The sequence below is a fragment of the Gorilla gorilla genome, chromosome 21, assembly GCF_029281585.2.
Source record: "Gorilla gorilla gorilla isolate KB3781 chromosome 21, NHGRI_mGorGor1-v2.1_pri, whole genome shotgun sequence".
In the NCBI taxonomy this organism is placed as follows: domain Eukaryota; kingdom Metazoa; phylum Chordata; class Mammalia; order Primates; family Hominidae; genus Gorilla; species Gorilla gorilla.
Genome location: NC_073245.2, coordinates 57,462,607 through 57,481,573, shown reverse-complemented (window position 1 = coordinate 57,481,573; position 18,967 = coordinate 57,462,607). Strand labels below are relative to the sequence as shown.

The following is an 18,967-nucleotide window of genomic DNA, read 5'->3' as shown; positions in this document are numbered from 1 at the left end:
TCATTTGATTGATTGTTTCCTGGTTGTTTTTGTATATCCTTTGCTCTTTACTTCCCTTCTTATTGTTTATTTTTGTGGTTGGGTGGTTTTCTGTAATAATAAGGTTTGATTCCTTTCTCTTTCTTCGTTGTGTTTTGGCTCTGTCAGTGAGTTTTATAGTTTCAAATGCTTTCATGATGGTGTCAATTCATGGTGCACTATGGGACTGAAATTTAAGTTTTATAATGAATGCTTTCTTCCTTAATTCCTGCTTTTATGTCTTTGTGACTGTGTAAAAACTTCATTAGTTGATGGAGTCAAAAGACTAACTTGAAGTCATTTTGGAATGTGAATCTGGGCCAGATAAACCTTCATGTCCTCTCTACACTATTCTAAAAATGGATGTTCCTCCTGCTTGCTTGGTAGCTAAAAACATATCTGACTTCAGCAGTAGTAAGAAGTAGATTTATTAATGCACACAGAAGAATTGGGACCTGATGTGGGAGGCAGAGAGATGATGAGGGAAAGCTCTCTGGAGTAGCTGCTCTATTTACCAACACCGTCCTTTCTTTCTAGCACAAACTTGGGGCTACCTCCACATGTTGAGTGTTTTCCCTGTGTAAATCTGCTGTTTTCTTCTAACTCTGAATTGGCATGTCCTCACTGAGTTTCAGTCCAAATTTACAAAAACAAAATCCCTCCCAACTGATTTAATATGCCTGTACTCATATTTTCAAGTGCCTGCACTCATATTTAAAGTGTCTGTACTTTAAATATTTAAAGTGTCTGCACTAATATTTTCAAGATGTTTGTTTGCAGCCCCACACACTGACCTTTCTGTTTCCAAACTAATTTGATATGCATTGCAATTTTGTGATACCAAAACATGAGAAGGATATTACATGAAAGGAAAACAATTTTCCAGCCTTGCTATAAACACAAAGGCAAAAATCCTAAACAAAACTTTACACAGGGAATTTGGTCATATATAAAAATGATACATCATACACAAGTAAGGTTTTATGTCAACAATTTATGATTGGTGTAACATTTAAAAGTAAATCAATGGGATACTTCTCATTAATGGAGTACAGGGGAAAATGGTATGATTATCTTCGTATTGGCTATAGAATGTGTGAAAGAGTCACTTATCTCTTCGTGATAAATGAGAAAATAATGACAGAACATTAGAAGTTCACTTATTTGATAGCAAGCCTATACAAAAACCATACAGCAGAGGGAACTACTTTCACAATGGTGGAGTAAAATCTGCTCCTTCATAAAAGCAGGGAGAATAAGTTTAAGAATCCATTATTCAAAATTCTTAGGACCAGAAATTTTTCAAATTTTGGATATTTTCACATTTTGTAATCTTTGCATATAAATAATGAGATATCTTAGGGATGAGAGGCAAGTGTAAACATTAAATTTATCTGTGTTTCACATATACCTTGTACACATAGACTGAAGGTAATTTTATGCAATATTTTTACCGGTTTCCTGCAGGAAACAAAGTTTGTATACATTGAAACATCAGAAAGAAAGTTGTCCCTATCTCAGCCGCCCATGTGGACAATCTGTGATTGTTTAGTATCACCATTGTATCTGACTTGAATTTATATGCTACCAATAAGCAATCATTTTATTACACTTATTCACCCATAAATATTTAACAATAAAAATACGACATACCATTAATACTGTGAAAATAATGTGTTCAGGGTAACTAAGCAGCACAGCAGCATCACCAAAATACCTGCCCCAGCTGTTAAACAACAGCAAGAAGCAACAGCAGCAGGATTTCAGTCTCCATCGACGATGCTGTGTTTTGATTAAACGATTATTGGTCACTGTATTTTATTTTTGTAGGTGAAAAGAGACATCACAAGCAATTGAGGGACCAGGAAGTGGATCCTCTAGAGATGAGGAGGCATTCTGCTGGATGACTTTTAAAAATGTTTTCTCCAGAGTCATCTCTCTCATTAACAACATTTTTTGTCTTAGAAATTTCTTGTTGATTTTTAAACTTACATGATTTCTTGTTTTGGTATGAATACAGGCTGCTTCAGTCCTTCAATAAGCACATCACACTTTTTCACCATGTCATCTATCAGCACTTTTTCTGCAGTGTTACGAACATCAGCTTCATCACCGTCAGCCTGCGTTTTGCCTGCAACCCATCAAATGAGGTCAGGAGTGGAGTTTTCCACTTTTGGCTTCATGTTGGTGTTCAAAACTTTTAGGATTTTGGAGCATTTCAGATTTCAGATTTCTGGGTAGAGATGCTCAACCTGTACTCACATATATTTTCAACATCAACTTTTTTCCCCCAGAATTTTGGAATTCAGCCAAAGGTTTGTCACAATCCAAGGAGTGGCATCATTAAGAATCATCAAGAAAAACAAGAAAACTTCAGCAAGAACAGAAAGTTTAGTGGCAGTATAACTTTTCCATTCCCATCTTTGTGCCCAGCTGTGTGGTAGCCTGAAAGCCACCAGGTTTGCTCCACAGTGGCTGTGAAAACCAGCAGCCCAGCAGCCCCTGCACGGGAGGATTTCCTTTCTGCTTTCGAAAGCTCTGTCCCCGGAAAACTGTCACTATTGCACTTGTATGTCAGCTCTCTAAAAAGGCACCCTTTTCATAGCATGTATTTACCTCATCTAACTCAGAGTGTGCTCTATGTGGACAGTGCTATTTCTGGGGCAATTTTTTGTCATCACAGCTACTTCCGACGGTGAGGCCAATTGGAGCTAACAAGAGGCTGACCAAAAAACAAAAAAGGAAAAGGTAGGAAAGATTTCCAGGTGCTTAAAGAAAAGCTCTGTCACATCTGTGGGACTTTAGAATACCACACACCTGCACAGAATTGTGTGTTTGCCCCAGGGCTGTGTACATGCTAAGGAAAGACCTCAGATGACCCTAATTGTTCACCTCTGGCTGAATTAAAGTCTCTATGTGAACAGGAGGTGAAATACAACATAAAGTTGCAAGTTTCCCAGTGGAATGTTGACAGTATATCTCAATGGATACACATGCAGCCCCTTGGAAAAGTCCAGGTGATTTATTTGTTTAGTATTTAAGATCATTTCTGTCCAATCATGAGCTGACCTCTAAGCTAATGGAACAGCGGCTTTAGTGGCTACACATGACACACGATACAGACTTTAGCAAATTAGTCCAGGAAAGTTACTAAGGAAGTAATCAACAGCAAAGACTGTGCAAACAAACCCTGGGAAGAGAATCTGATTTCCAAACTGGCCACATTATATTATGTAAAAAGCCCAATTTCATTAAAGAATTACGAGACATGCAAAGAAACAAAAAATATTGCCCATACAGAGAAGGGAAGGGAAACAATGAACAGAGATGATCCTTTAGGAGCTCAGACGATGGATTAGTAGACAAAGACATCAGCTATTATAAATACACCGAAATAACTAAAGGAAACTTTGGACAAAAGACTAAAGGACTGTATGAGAATAATGTCTTACAACATAGAAAGAATTAAAGATAAGTAATGAAGTTGTAAAGTACAACCAATGAAATAGAAATTCAAAACAGGGGTTCACCAGAAGACAGAAACAGAAGAAAGGATTGGCTAACTTAATTACAGGTCATTTGAGATTATACACTCTAAGGAACAATAAAGAAAATAATTAAGAAAAATGAATAGAGCCTCAGAGACCTGAAGAACACAATCTAGTGTAAAAACATATGCATAATGGGAATCTCAGGAGAGAGAAGAAAGAGAAAGGCGCAGAAAGAATATATGAAGATAGAATGACGACGAAAATTTTTAGTTTGATTAAAAACATTAATCTCTACATCTAAGAAGCTCAAAGAACACTAAGTAGGAAAATCTCTAAGAGATCCACACCTAGATCGAAATATTAGTGACAAAGGCAAGGAGAAAATTTTGAAAGCAAGGGACAAGCCACTTATCATGAGCAGTTAATAAACTAAACAGTAATTTTTCATTAAAATCATGAAAGCCAGAAGGTAGTGAGAGAACACATTAAAAATGGCAGAAGAAAAACCTATCAACCAAGGATTCTATATCTTGGTATGTCTATTCTTCAGAAGTCAGGGAAAAATTAAGGCATTCCTGGATATACAAAAACTGAAGAGTTCATCACCATCAACCTGCCCGCAAGAAATACTGACATGATGATATATATATATATACATGCATATATATATGTATATATATATACACGCATATATATACATGTATATATATATACACGCATATATATACATGCATATATATACATGTATATATATACATACACACATACATACACAGAAAATCCTTAAGAATCCCTCAAAATATTATTAGAGCTAATAAATGACCTCAGCAAGGTCCAGGACATAATGTCAAAATACAACACTCTATGGTTTTAAGAATAAAATTTCATTTACAATAGCTTTATAAAAAGAATAGGCTAATTAGGGATTCATTTAACCAAAAAATGGAGAAACTTTTATACTGAAAATGGAAAATTATTTTTCAAGGAAATAAAAGAAGACTCCCAAAATAGAAAGCTATACTGTGTTCACGGATTGGAAAACTCGATGTTGCCAAGCTGGTAATTCTTCACAAATTGATCTATAAATTCAATGCAATCCCTAGAAAACTTCAGGTGAATTTTTGTTGAAATAGATCAGTGAATCCCAAAATTTGTATACAAATGCAAGGGACCCAGAATAGCCAAAACAGTCTTAAAAAAAAGGGCAGAATTGGAGGACTCACATTTTTTTATTTCAACATGTACTATAAATCTACAATTTCAAGATGTTGTGTTACTACCATAAGGATAAACACAATATATCAAAGGAATAGAATTGAGAATCCATAAATAAGCCATTACATTTTAAACTGTCTTATTTTCAACAAAGGTACAAAAACTATCCAGTGGGGATAGAGTAGTCTTTTCAACAAATAATGGGGGAAAACTGGATATGCACCTGCAAAAAAATATACATGGACTCTTACATCACATCAAGTACAAAAATGGGCTCCAAATAAAACAAGACCTAAATATATGAACTAAAATTACAAAACTCTTTGAGGAAAACATAAATGTATATCTTCGTGATCTGGTAATCAGCATCAATTTCTTAGATATGCTACCAAAAGCACAAGCAACAAAAGGAATAATAGATCCAAAAATAGATTAAAGTTAAAAACTTTGGTGAGTCAAAGGGCACTAATAAGAAATGAAAAGATAACCCACAGACATGGGAGAAAATATTTGCAAATTTTATATCTGATAAGGGCCTAGTATTCAAAATACAAAAAGAACTCCTAAAATCAACCATAAAAGACAAAAACCATGATTAAAAACTGGGCATCAGATTTTAACAGACATTTCTCCAAAAGAAAAAGTACAAATGGCCAATAAGCATGGAAAATGATGGGTGATATCATTAGACCTCAGGAAAATGCAAATCAGAACCACAACGAGAAGCCACTTCACATATACTATGATAGCTATAATCTTAAAAAAAAAAAAACCAAAAATAACAAGTGTTAGTGAGGATGTGGAGAATCTGGAACATTCATACATTGCTGGTGGGAACATAAAATGGTACATCCTCTGTGGAAAACAGTCTGGCAGTTCCTTGAAGAGTTAAACATAGAGTTATCATGTGACTCATCAGTTCCAATTTAAGAATTATACTCAAGGTAATTGAAAACATTTTAACACAAAATTTGCACATAAATGTTCATAGTAGGGATTAATAATAGTACATACAAACTAGAAACATCCAAATGTTCACCAATGGATAAATGGATAAACAAAATATGATGTATCCATTCAGTGAAATATTATTCATACATAAAAAGTAAAAAAAAAGGATCCACCCTACAACACGGATGAGCTTTGAACACATAATTCTGCATGAAAGAAGTCAGATGCAATGAGCCACATATTATATACTTTAATTAATATAAAGTGTCCAGAATAGGTCAATTCATAAAAAGCAGGTTAGTGGTTGCCAAGGGAGAAGTAAAGGTGGGAAGAAGGATTGAATGCCATCAGGTATAGGGGTTCTTCATGGGAGTAATGAAGTTGTTCTGGAATTAACAAGTGGTGATGGTTGCACAAGCTTATCAAAATACTGAAAACCACTATATTGTACACCTTAAAAGGTGCATGTCATGGTTTGTAAATTGTATCTCAATAAGAAAGTAGCACAAATAATTAACTGAATAACGAAACAAATATAAGTTAAACACACTTGCTTTGATTCCTGGACTGGGAGACTAGATTACCACTTCTGATTCTGTAAGTGAAGTTTGTTGGCATACAACCACATCCATTTGTAAGAATGATCTTTGACTGCCTTTGTCCTATAGTGGTACAGACAAGGAGTTGCAATAAAGATCTTAAGGCATATAAAACCTACAATATTCATTTCCTGGCTCTTTGCTGAAGTTTGTTGACTCCTATGTTAAAGCAATCAAATTTTTAATGAAAAACCTTTCCAAAAAGTACACTGCTGGTCCAGGTGGCTTCACAGGTAAATGCTATTAAACATCTACAAATTATACATTCTACAAAAATGTTTTAAGACAAGAGAAGCAGAGAAAACACTTCCCAACTTCTTTTATGAGCCTAAGATAACTGTGATACTAAAACCTGGGAAGAACATTATAAAAAAGTTTACTTACAGTCTAACATCCTTCATAGACATACACATAAAAATCTCTAACCAAGTAGTCATAAATTCAGTCCAAAAATATGTTAAATAGATTATACATTAAGATCAAATGAGACACACATTCAGGATATGTTTTGTATTAAAATTAGTCAGTGTAATTCACTATATGATCATCTCAACAGAGAAAGTATTTGACAAATCCAACACCCATTTATTATAAAACTTCTCCACCTGCAAGGAAGAGAAGCTCTCCCTCTCAATATGATAAAGGGCACTATATTCAACTTAAAGCATATCTTAGTGGTGTACCGAAGTGGAAGGAGGTTATTGGAAGGAGTTCACCCCAGTTGTAAGCAACAAATAGGTCCCCTGATTGTAGAGAATTTAAGAATAATAATAAAAGTGGCTTAAAAAGCTGGACTGTATATTATCACTATGTGCTGGCAATTTTAAACAGAGTCAGAGATAAACACTCCCTCCTCCTCAGATGAACCACTCCCTCTGCCACAATCCTTGGTATGCCACTGATAAACATCATCTCTAATGGTAAAATATTGGATGTTTTCTCCTTAAGGTTAGGAGAAGGCAAGGATGTCTGTTTTCACCATTTCTACTTAACATTGAGAGCTTGGCCAGTGTTTTTATTTATTTTTATTTTTTTTTCTTGAGATGGAGTTTCACTCTTGTCACCCAGGCTGGAGTGCAATGATGCAATCCCAGCTCACTGCAACCTCCACCTCCCAGGTTCAAGTGATTCTCTTGCCTCAGCCTCCCGAGTAGCTGGGATTACAGGTGCCCTCCACCATGCCCAGCTAATTTTTGTATTTTTAGTAGAGACAGGGTTTCACTATGTTGGTCAGGCTAGTCTTGAACTCCTGATCTCAGGGTGATCCACCCTCCTCAGCCTCCCAAAGTTCTGGAATTACAGGCGTGAGCCACTGTGCCTGGCAAAAAAAAAAGTATTATAGTCTTTACATTCTTTTGTAAGAATTAAACCTTGGGATTCAAAATAGAAACATTGCTGGTTAGAAGGAATTCACTGTGGTAAAGTCTAAAGCAAAGACCAGAAAATGCTGACATGTAGAGCCAAAAATTAAGGTCAATGTGTTCAGAGAATGAATCAGGAGCACTAAGGAAAAAGCAGTCACCATCTAATCATGTTGCTTGTACCTGTTGCCACATTAGGAGTATATGCTTATCATTCTGTATGCTACTAATAGTGAGTCATTCTTGCAAATAAAATTAGTTTTAATAGACGTACGAGTGAATATATATATAAATCCTATGAGTGGTGTTTCAGGAAATAACAAGTTTGGAAGCAAATAAGTTCTGAAATTGGCAATTTTGGTTTACAGTTCTGTATAGAACTGTTAACTTTGCTAAGGAGATCCGAAATTTTAATTGTTCACCTGCTAATAACTAGCATATTTCTGAGATTATGAATATTCACAACCTACAGTTCTTTGTAAATGTGATAAACTCAATGTTTCTTAACCATCAAACCATGTCTATAATAATGAGTAAGCAGTGTGAAGAATGTTGGATAAACTTTAAGAACAACTTTAATTTAAAGAATTCCTGGGAATCCTGAAATCTTTTTCTTAAATCTTGAATATAAATATCTGTTGGTAACTTGAAAGCACTAGAAGAAAATATCTACAATGGCAATAAAAAATTATGAGTATCATAACTACACTACCATGTAGCACATATAATATTAATTCACTTCTACTGTCACTTGTTTCTATTTGAACTAGGTCACTTTAATTATATAGTGAACTTTATTGGGGCTTTTAAAAGCGGCTTGTTTATAGAATTTGTGCCAATGCTCATGTTAAGTTGAGATTTTAACCAAGAATGGTAATTATAAATTGTTATCATCACTGATAATTTGTGGGATTGAACTTCAGTCCAGCATATTATATACATTGTTAAAAAGAAATGATCTTATTAGGAAGGGGGTTAAGAGGCATTGTATATCAAGAGTGGGCATGGTGGCTCATGCCTGTAGTACCAGCACTTTGGGAGGCTAAGATGGGCGAATCACTTGAGGTCAGGGGTTCGAGACCAGCCTGGCCAACATGGTGAAACCCCGTCTCTACTAAAAATACAAAAAGTAGCTGGGTATGGTGGCACACACCTGCAATCTCACCTAATTGGGAGGCTGAGGCAGAAGGATCACTTGAGCCTGGGAGGTGGAGGTTGCAGGCGCTTCAGCCTGGGTGACACAGTGAGGGAGATTCCATCTCAAAAAAAAAAAAGCATTGCATATCAAAATAACATATACTTAAGAGAAAATCAATGAACTTAGAAGCAGCAACACTGTAGAATACATGTTTGTAAGAACAAAAGAAGAAATAAAGGGAAGACAAACCTTGTGGGAATATATTACAGACCACCCAACTGGTATGGTAATGAATGATACCTTCTGAAGGCAGTTTATAAAAATAGTATAAAGGCAGGATAAAATAATAAGCAGTTGCTTTTATCTGAAAATTATTTCATTTATGTTATGTCTTACAGTGCCGGAGTGCATTTATAACAATAAATGCTTCTTAAATGAGAAAAAACAGGCAAGTCTTAAATTGGTAGATGTCAGCATAATGATTGCCCCTGAAGAGTTGGAATTAAATTTGAATGGGTCATAGACAACTTTCAAGGTTGATGAGAATGTTCTATATCTCCATACGATTTTATGTAACTACACATATGTATTTGCCAAATCTCATTCAAATAAATACATTAGATCTGTGCTTTTCTTTGTATATATTTTACCTCAATATTAAGATATAATAGAAGATTGTTTTATTATTATTATTACCAAATTTGTTGTCATGCTGGAACTTTTTATTGAGCACTGGGGCTGAGATAATCTCACTCAATATCTCTGAAAATCTGTATGAGATTGTTATTATTATTCCCACATTAAGACGCACGAGCTCTGGCCAGGCGTGGGGGCTCATGCCTGTAATCCCAGCACTCTGGGAGGCCGAGACAGGCGGATTGCTTGAGTTCAGGAGTTCAAGACCATCCTGGGCAGCATAGTGAAACCCCATCTCTACTAAAAATACAAAAAATTAGCTGGCCGTGGTGGCGTGCATCTGTAATCCCAGCTACTCAGGGGGATGAGGTGGGAAAATCAGGTCAATGCTGCAGTGAGCCAAGATCACACCACTGCACTCCAGCCTGGGTGACAGAGTGAGAAAAAAGAAAAAAGAAAAGAAAAGAAAAAGATGCAGAAGTTCAGCATCAGAGACCTTGCTGCTCAAGACTATGTAAGTGGTGAAAACCAAGGTTCATGCTAATTGTACATTTATGTATAGAACTGTTAACTTTGCTAGGAGATCCAAAATTCTAATTGTTCACCTGCTAATAACCAGCATATTCTTGAGTGTATTCTCCCAGAGCATTTATGGCTCTGGCTCTTTTGCTTGTTGGCATGTCAATTTAGATACCCTTCCTGACTCCATACCATTACCAGTGTGATGAATATATCTCTGGCCACACATAAAAGTGAGAATCTTGTCACCAGACTCTAGCAGGGAATTATAGCTTCCCTGATGCTAAGGCCCCTAAGCCCACCATGGTCTCTCCTCTTCAATTGCTGGGCTGGAAAAATAAGGCCGGTGGCTGAGCACAGGGCATCCGTGCTCTAGGGAACAGTGCAGTGGAGACAGGTTCTCATGCCACTGTGATGATGTCTGTTACCACACACCTACAGGCAAAATTTAGATCTGATAGAGAAGATCCTTCCTTCCTTCCTTCTTCTTTCTTTCTCTCTCACTCTTTCCTTCCTTCCTCCTCTCTTCCTTTCTTCTTTGTTTCCTTCCTTCTTCCTTTCTTCCTTCTTTCTTCCTTTTTTCTTTCTTCTTTCTTTCTTCCTTCCTTTCTCTCCTTTCTTTATTTTATCTTTCCTTCTTTCTTCTTTTTAAATGAACTCCCAGAATGTTGGGCTAGCATGCATGATCAGAATTACTACACCAAATTTTCTATGTGCAGATGAGGAACTTAAGCTTGGAGAGAAAACAGATTTAATTGAAGATGCACAGGTGCTTATGGCAGAGCTGGAACTAAAATCCAGATCTCCTACCCCCAGTCCAAAGGTTTTCTATTCTCCCATTCTGGCTTCTTCTCCTAGAGGTTTATCCTTCCCTGGAAACTTTCTTAGGAGAGGGGAAGAAGACAGTATAGGCAGCAGAGCTTCCATTTTAAGACTTCCCAACCCCCAAAACTCTTTTAGACCATCCTCTGGTATGTCTATTCACAGATTGTTTTACCCAGTCATGCTTACTGAAATGGTAGAGAGTTGCCACATCAATCGCTGGTACAAGATCTTAATATCTTAATGGATACTGTAGGAGGAGCACAGTCCTTGAACCAAGTGATGGGGTGGGCTGCTGTGGATTTGTGGAATTGATGGCACTAGTAGATTAGGGACTAACAATCTCTCAGAAATACCAGAGAAATGTATTACAACAGGCCCTAGGAAACCCCCTGATATATCAAGGTGCAGAAAGGTCAAAGGTCACCAATCAGATTCAGTCCAAAAAATACCAGACATACATATAATAGTCAAACTATAAAAGATCAAAGACAAAGAAAGGATCCTGAAAGCAGCAAGAGAAAAGAAGCAAATAACATATAAGGGAGTTCCAATATACCTACATACAAACTTCTCAACAGGAACCTTAAAGGCCAGAAGGAGAGTGGCATGAGATATTCAAAGTGATGAAGAAAAAAAAAACCTGTTACCCATGGATACTGTACCCAGAAAAGTTGTCTTTCAGAAATGAAGGAGAAATACTTTCCTAGACAATCAAAAGCTGAAGAACTTCATCACTAACAAGCATATCTTACAACAGTGATCCTAAACCTTTTGGCACCAGGGACTGATTTCATGGAAGACAATTTTTCCATGGATAGGGGCGGGGAGGGAAGGGGTGGTGGGGCAGGGCAGTGGGGGCCATAGGGAGCATGCAACCTAGATCCCTTGCATGCACAGTTCACAATAAGGTTCCTGCTCCTATGAGAAACTAATGCCACCCCTGATCTGACAGGAGGCAGAGCTCAGGTGGTAATGCTCACTCACTCTCTGCTCACCTCCTGCTATGTGGGCTGAGTTGGGGGGTGGATGGGGAACCCTCTCTTACAAGAAAAGCTAAAGAAAGTTCTAAGATGAAAGAAAGAGCACTCATGTGTAACAATAAAAAAATTAAGAGTATAGAACTCATTAGTAGAAGTAATTACATAAATTCAGAATGCTCTAATACTATAATGGTGGTATGCAAATCATATCTTTAGTATGAAGGTTAAGAACAAAAATTATTTTAAAAAAGACTCCAATAATTCAGGATGGGATATGCAGTATAAAGAAATTTAGCTCAGTGATGTCACCAAGACGGCTGACTAGAGAAGACAGGCACTCATTCTCCTCACAAGAAAGTACCAAAGCAATGAATAAACTGATGAAACTCGACTAGAGAGTCCAAGGAAGAGTATTCGAATATAGCAGGGGAGGGGAGATACACCTGTGGGGATTGGAAGTCTAGGAGGGCAGCATGGATGCATCCAGCATCTGCCGCCCTGTCTTCCACACCTGGATCCGATCTATCTGGAGTCAGGAGGACATCCTATTGTGGGGAAAATGTAAGCAAAAGAACCGCACTAGTCTCCACTACCACCACAGACACCTAAAATCCTTACTACGGAGAATCCTGCGGTACTCACACACAAGCCCCGAGCCGTTTGAAACGCTGCTAGGAATTCATGCAGGTTCATTGCTTTGAACTGAAAGCACAAAGGGTGCACTCCTCACAGTCCACTTACCCACTGTCAGCCAAGATGCTGCAGCAGGGTGCCATCTTGAGACCAGAGCCACCTGTGGAGTGCGCCCTCCTGTGGAGCCCAGTAGCCACTGCACTTTTCCCTCAACGGGGCTTGGTCTTCACTCCACCAGGCCCACACCAGTGGCTGAATGCCATAATCCCAGCAGCATCAAGTGTGGATACAGGACTGGCTGTGACTCTGGTCCTGCAGAACAAACAACCCCCGCTGCCCTCACTTCCGCCTGGAGGAATGGCGTGACAGTCCCGCACAGGGTAAACCTGCCCTTGAACCAGTCAAACTGCTGCACACCCTCCTCTGAGTGAAAGTGGTGCTCAGGCCTCTGAGAAGTTGACACATTCCAAGGCCTGAGAAGCAGGTACACATCCATGTCTAGGGATTAGAAACATTTCCATGGTGCCCCACCCACTCAGACAAGCCCCTGGCCTACCCAATGGCCCTGCACCCACAATCAAGGCCTGTGATACAGCCCTGTGGGCTGCCCCTGGCAGACATGCCCTAGGCTGCATGAGCAGCTGTGCAGCCATGCCCTGGGACTGAGAAACAACACCACAGGCTTCCTCACCAGGGGAAGCCTTCAGGCGGGCTGAGCAGCCATTAATTCATATCCTGGGGCTGAGAAACAGAAAGCCCCAGCAGACATGCACTCAGTCCAGCCAAGCAGCCTTGCACCTGTAATCCAGGCTTGAGAAGCAGCCCTGTGGTCAACCCCTGGCAGACATGCCCCCAGGAGGGTCAATCAGCTGTGTGCCCTGCATCCTAGACCTAAGAAGCAGCCCTGTGGGGCCACCTCCAGCAGACAGACCCCCAAGTCCAGCTGGGCAGCCTTGTGCTTGCATTCCAGGACAGAGAAGCAGTCTTTCAGGTTGCCCCCAGCCGACATACACCTGGGTCAGCCAAGCAGCTGTGTGACCACATCCTGGGCCTGAGAAACAACCTCATGGACTACCCCTGGCAGGAACACTCCCAGGCTGGCCACGCAGCCATGTACCAAACAAAAATTCTAGAGTTGAAGAATTCAATGAATAAAATAAAAAAATACAACTGTGAACTTTAACAACAGAGTAGAAATAATTTCTACACTAGAGGACAGGATACTTGAAATAATATCAGCAGACAAAAAGATAAAAAAGAATAAAAATAAATGAACAAAGCCTACAGGATTCTGGGGACACCATTTGTTCAAAATTAAGTGAACAAGTATTCACATTACGGGCATTTCAGAAGAAAAGAGAATGGAAAGTGTATAAATAACATGTTAAAAATAGCTGAAAACTTCCGAAGTATTGGCAGTGAGATGGACATACAGGTCCAGGAAGCTCAAAACACCCCATTTAGGTTCAACCCAAACAAGTCCTTTCTGAGGCATGCTATTGTCAAATTGTCAAAAGTCACAGACAAAGAAAGAATTCTTAAAACAACAAGAGAAAAGCATCATGTCACATATAATGAAATCCTCATCAGACTAACAGAGGATTTCTTAGCAAAAACCTTATAGTCCAGAAGAGAATGAAATAATATATTCAAATTACTAAAAGAAAAAAAAACTAGTGGACAAGAATACCCAGCAAAATTATCTTTCAGAAATGAAAGAGAAATAAAATCCTTTGTAGATAAGCAATAACTAAGGGGATTCATCACCACTAGACTGGCTTTACAAAATATTTTCAAGAGAGTCATGTCTGGAAGTAAGAAGACAACTGCCACCATCATGAAAGTTTAAGAAACTCTAAAACTCACTGGCAGAGCCGATACACAAAGGAGGAAGAGAAAAGAATCAAGAATTGTCACCACAGAAAACAACCCAGCCCAAAACTTACAATAAGAGAGGAAGTAAGGAACAAAAGATATATGAAACAATCAGAAAACAATCAATAAAATGACAGGTTTAAGCCCTCACCTTTCAACAACAGCCCCGAATATAAATGGATTAAATTCACCATTTAAAATATGTAGACTGGCTGAATGGGTAAAACACCTAAACTCAACTCTGTCCTGCCCACGAGAACTCACATCACCTGTAAAAACATATATGGGGTTGAATTGAAGGTATGGAAAAGATATTCCATGCAAACAGAAACCAAAAGCAAGCAGGAGTAGCTATACTAATATCAGACAAAATAGACTTCAAGTCAAAATCTGGAAAAAGGGACAAATAAGAACATTATGTAATAGTAAAGGGACTAATTCAGCAAGAGAACATAATAATTTTAAATATATATGCACCCAACACTGGAGCATCCGGATATATAAGGTGAACATTATTAGAGCTGAAGGGAGAGATAGACTTTAACGCAATAATACGTGGGGATTTTAACACCCTACTCTCAGTATTGGAAAGATAATCAAGATGGAAAATTAACCCAGAAGCATCAAGTTTAAACTGTACTATAGATCAAATGAACTTAACAGACATTTGCAAACATTTTACCCAGCAGCTATGGAATGCACTTTTGTTGTATCTGCACATGAAACATTCTCCAGGATTGACCAAGTGCTAAAATACAAAAGAAGTCTCAAAAAATTTTAAAAAATCAAAATCATATCAAGTATCTTATATGACTGCAAGGAAATAAAACTAGACATCAATAACAACAGGAACATTCAAAACTATAAAAAATATATGGAAATTAAACGACATGCTCCTGAATGACCAGTGGATGAAAAAAGAAATTAAGAATAAAATTAAAAATTCCTTGAAACAATCAAAAGTAGAGATACAAAAAAACGAAACTTATGGAGCATGGCAAAAATAGTATTAAGAGGCAAGTTAATAGCAATAAGCCCCTACATAAAAAAAACTGGAAAGATATCAAGTAAGTAACCTAACAATGCATCTCAAAAAACTGGAAAAGCAAGAACAAGCCAAACCCAAATTAGTAGAAGTGTTACATGATCTTTGGGGTGTTCATTTTCTTCCCAGAAACCTCTGTGGCTGGTGGCACCTTTGCCTGAGTTCCTGTTCTGCATGCAGAAAGAATAAGGTACGCAGACAAGTGAAGGGTGAAGACGATGAAGAAGAGCTTTATTTAGTGTTAGAAGAGCTCAGAGGAGACCTGTAGTGGGTAGTTACTCTCTGTAGGCAGATCATCCCTTGAGTATTCAGCTCTCAACAGAGAGGGGGCCCTGGAGAGGGTGGCTCCTCTCTGCAGGCAGGGTGTTCGGATGTCTCTGCTGGTCTTTGAAGCTCTCGCAGAGAGGGTAGCTTCTCTCTTCGAAGCTCTTGCAGAGAGGGTAGTTCCTCTCTGATGTGAAAGATAGACAGATGATGAGGAAAAAGGACATGTTTTTTTTCTTCCCTAATAGATGTTACTAACAAATGAACATTGTAGTTAGATTCTATTAGAAACCTCATAGAGTAAGATACCCATTTGATTTAAATGACAACATTTATCATATACCTAAATTTTTATCTCTTGAAACTATGCAATGATGATAAAATTATTAGATGTCAATTTAAAACATGCTTGGGAAAATGGAGTTTTTCAAAATTGTTAAGATACTTGTCAGAGATAAATAAAATTTTGGAAAATTACTTTCCCAGACCTCTGCAACCTTTGTGGGAGTTAAGGAAGAATGAAGCACAGAGTTATAAATTTGGAAAATTCATGGCTAATTACACTTCATTATTAGGTAGACCTAGGGCCCAACCTCCAAGCAAAGACTCAAGGGATGTAGGCTGAACCACAAGGATTTTGTTCTCCTAATTTAGGGTGGCTCAATTTTTAGGAATGAAAGTACCTAGAACTAAAGTACATCTTGCTCAGTTTCCGACCCTAAGTTCCAAATCCAATCGCAGATCATGTTACTTCAACACTTGGAAAGGCCACCAGCAGTAGTACCAGAAAAACTGAAGCAAAAATGGCTTGCTCTTCCATTACAGGATTAATCGGCATGCCATTCATAGGATGCAAACTCAGAGAATTTAACTCCAAAATGCACCTGGAATCTGACCAACAGAGAATCTGAGTGTCAGGAGATATTGAAAGAGACAAATATATCAGAAAAACACAAGTGCAGGAATTGATGAAACTAAATGTGAAACAGTAACTCTGTCCATTTTACAGTTCCTAAGGGATTATGCAACATGGCTGAGTAGAGAGGGAGAGCAAGAGATCAATCCAGCAGACTTAGATTTTCATAGAGTTTTAAATATACAACGCTTTATTTCTTCATCTTGTTATCATAGTAAGAAGCATTTAACTCTTGCTAAAAGGAAGTCCTGGGCCTGAGCGATCATGGACAACATGGAGACCAGTTATCCCAGTCTGAGCCTGTAGCACTTGTGTCTCCTCAGTCCTGGTTAAGAAGGGCTTTCCACCTTGGGAGAGAACAGGAAACCAGAGATATAGGAAGATGCAAAATGTACAGGGCACATGGTTTTGTGTCCCGGGGGCACTGAGGCGTGACTCCTGTTAGGTATTCTCCTCACAAGAACACTGGCAGGTGCTGCCAAAGAGTCAGGGACTGGGGATCAGGGACTCTAGGCAAGACATCCTAAGGAATTGTGAAATTATAAACTTACCTCACGATGTAAATGTAAAGAGGAAAATGTTTCCTGATTGTAAACTGTAAGTAAAAGGATTTGAAAATAAATAATAAAATCCAGTAACTATTGAGTACCTTAGAGATAATCTTGTTGAAATGTCGACATTATAGAGAGTTATAGAGAGGAGAAGAGTGATGCCCATTATGTGAAGTGGAAGGTGCATATCTGAGCAAAGAGGTCTGTTGAGCCTCCCCCTTCACTTTAGAGAGGCAAATGCGTGGACCGACCCAATTTAAAAGCCCTGCTCACAACGGTTGCTAAACGCATGGGCAGTTCTCAGCTCTCTCTAAGACAAATGCTTCTGAGGGAAGGAGTTAGGGGCAGCAAGGAGAACAGCAGATCTGGGGCTCCTCACCTCAATCCAAAGTCCACCAGGGCTCCATACACTGATGCCGACAGTTGTAGTAGCAATACTTCTTGACCCCCTTGCAACTCTTATCGCGCCAGCACATAGGTAAGAGAGTGAAAGGGCAGTCAAGATCAAACTCTGGGCAATATCCCGGTTTCCGTGCAGCTGGAAAAAACGCCATAGGTCAGGAGGCTGAGGCAGGAGAATCGCTTAAATCCAGGAGGCGGAGGATGCAGTGAGCCGAGATCGCGTCACTGCACTCCAGCCTGGGTGACAGAACGAGAGTCCAAAAAAAAAAAAAAGCCGTAGGATGAGTGGGCACCAATGTGTAATTTCCAGGCCAGGTCACCCCATGGACTCCTCAGAGGAAACGTTCCCAACCCCAGCCACACCCAGGGTCGCCAGGCCCTACCTGCACTCCTCAAGACTCCAGGCTGGGTCATGCAGAGGCAAAGGAGGATGATCACAGAGAGTAGAAAGAAGCCGCTCAGCTTCATAACGCAAGAAAACGGTGTGGGGGCACCTGGAGGCTGGACCTGTCTACGTCAGCTTTGGCGGGGCCCCGTCAACAGATGGCGTTTTGACTCCCGGGGCTGGAGGTCAGAGGTGCCTCCGCTTAACCCGGAAGCACCATCTGTTTCCTTTCACCTCCAGGAAGAGACAACGTGAAACAACTGGGGTGTAACTTCTGAGAGCCCTCATGGACTGCCTCCTTTCAGGGTGTTACAGAACTCTTCATCATTTTTACTTCATCCAGCAGATTTTGAGGCAATAGGACGCCATTGTCTGGATCCTCTTATGTATTCTCCAAAGAACACTGGCATGTGCTATCCAGGAATCAAGGACTGGGATCAGGGATTCTAGGCAACCCATCCTAAGGAAGTGTGAAATTATATAAACACTCACAATGTAAATATGAAGAGGAAAGTGTTTCATTATTATAAGCTGTAGAAAATAGGAATAAAAAATAATAAAAACCCGGTAACTGTTGAGGATCTTAATGAATCTTGCTGAAATATCTTCTTTACAGAGAGGAGAAGGGTGAAGTCCATTGTGTGAAATGGAAGGTGCATAATCTAAGCAAGGAGGTCTTGCTTCATTGTCCAGAGGCAGATCTATGGGCCGACCCAATTTAAAACCTCTGATCACAACGATTTTCTAGGGAAACAGGCAGTTCTCAACTCCTTCTAAGACAATGCTTCTGCAGGAAGGTTTCACGGGCAGCAGATCTGGGGCTCCTCACCTCAGTCCAAAGTCCACCAGGGCTCCACACACTGATGCCGACGTTCGTAGTAGCAACACCATTTGACCCCTTTGCAACTTTTATCCTGCCAGCACATGGGTAACAGGATGAAAGGGCAGACAGAAAACTCTGGGCAACATCCAGGTTTCTGTGCAGCTGGAGAAAAATGCCACAGGGTGAGTCGGGGACACCAAGTGACTTCCAGGCATGAGGGCCAGGTCGTCGCATGGACTCCTCAAAGGAAATGCTCCCCAACTCCAGCCACACTACGCGTCGCCACGCCCTACCCGCCACTTTTCAGGGCTCCAGGCTGGGCCATGTGGAGGAGGCAAAG

At 39.3% G+C, this 18,967-nt stretch overlaps 1 long non-coding RNA gene across 4 annotated transcripts in view; it reads right to left on the bottom strand.

The window, feature by feature from the left end:
* LOC109024394 (uncharacterized) overlaps positions 1–18,608 on the bottom strand; it is a 34,539-nt gene extending 15,931 nt beyond the window's left edge. Inside the window, exons 1-4 of one of the 4 annotated variants that reach the window (XR_008674563.2) lie at positions 17,803–18,608; positions 17,397–17,555; positions 17,018–17,061; positions 15,491–16,813 (exon numbers count right to left, since the gene is read on the bottom strand). This is a non-coding gene — a long non-coding RNA (uncharacterized lncRNA). Of the gene's footprint in view, positions 1–15,490; positions 16,814–17,017; positions 17,062–17,396; positions 17,556–17,802 lie in introns of those variants that run through there. The other 3 variants (XR_008674561.2, XR_008674562.2, XR_008674564.2) reach the window with 3 other exon arrangements.
* Between the last annotated feature and the right edge of the window lie 359 nt (positions 18,609–18,967).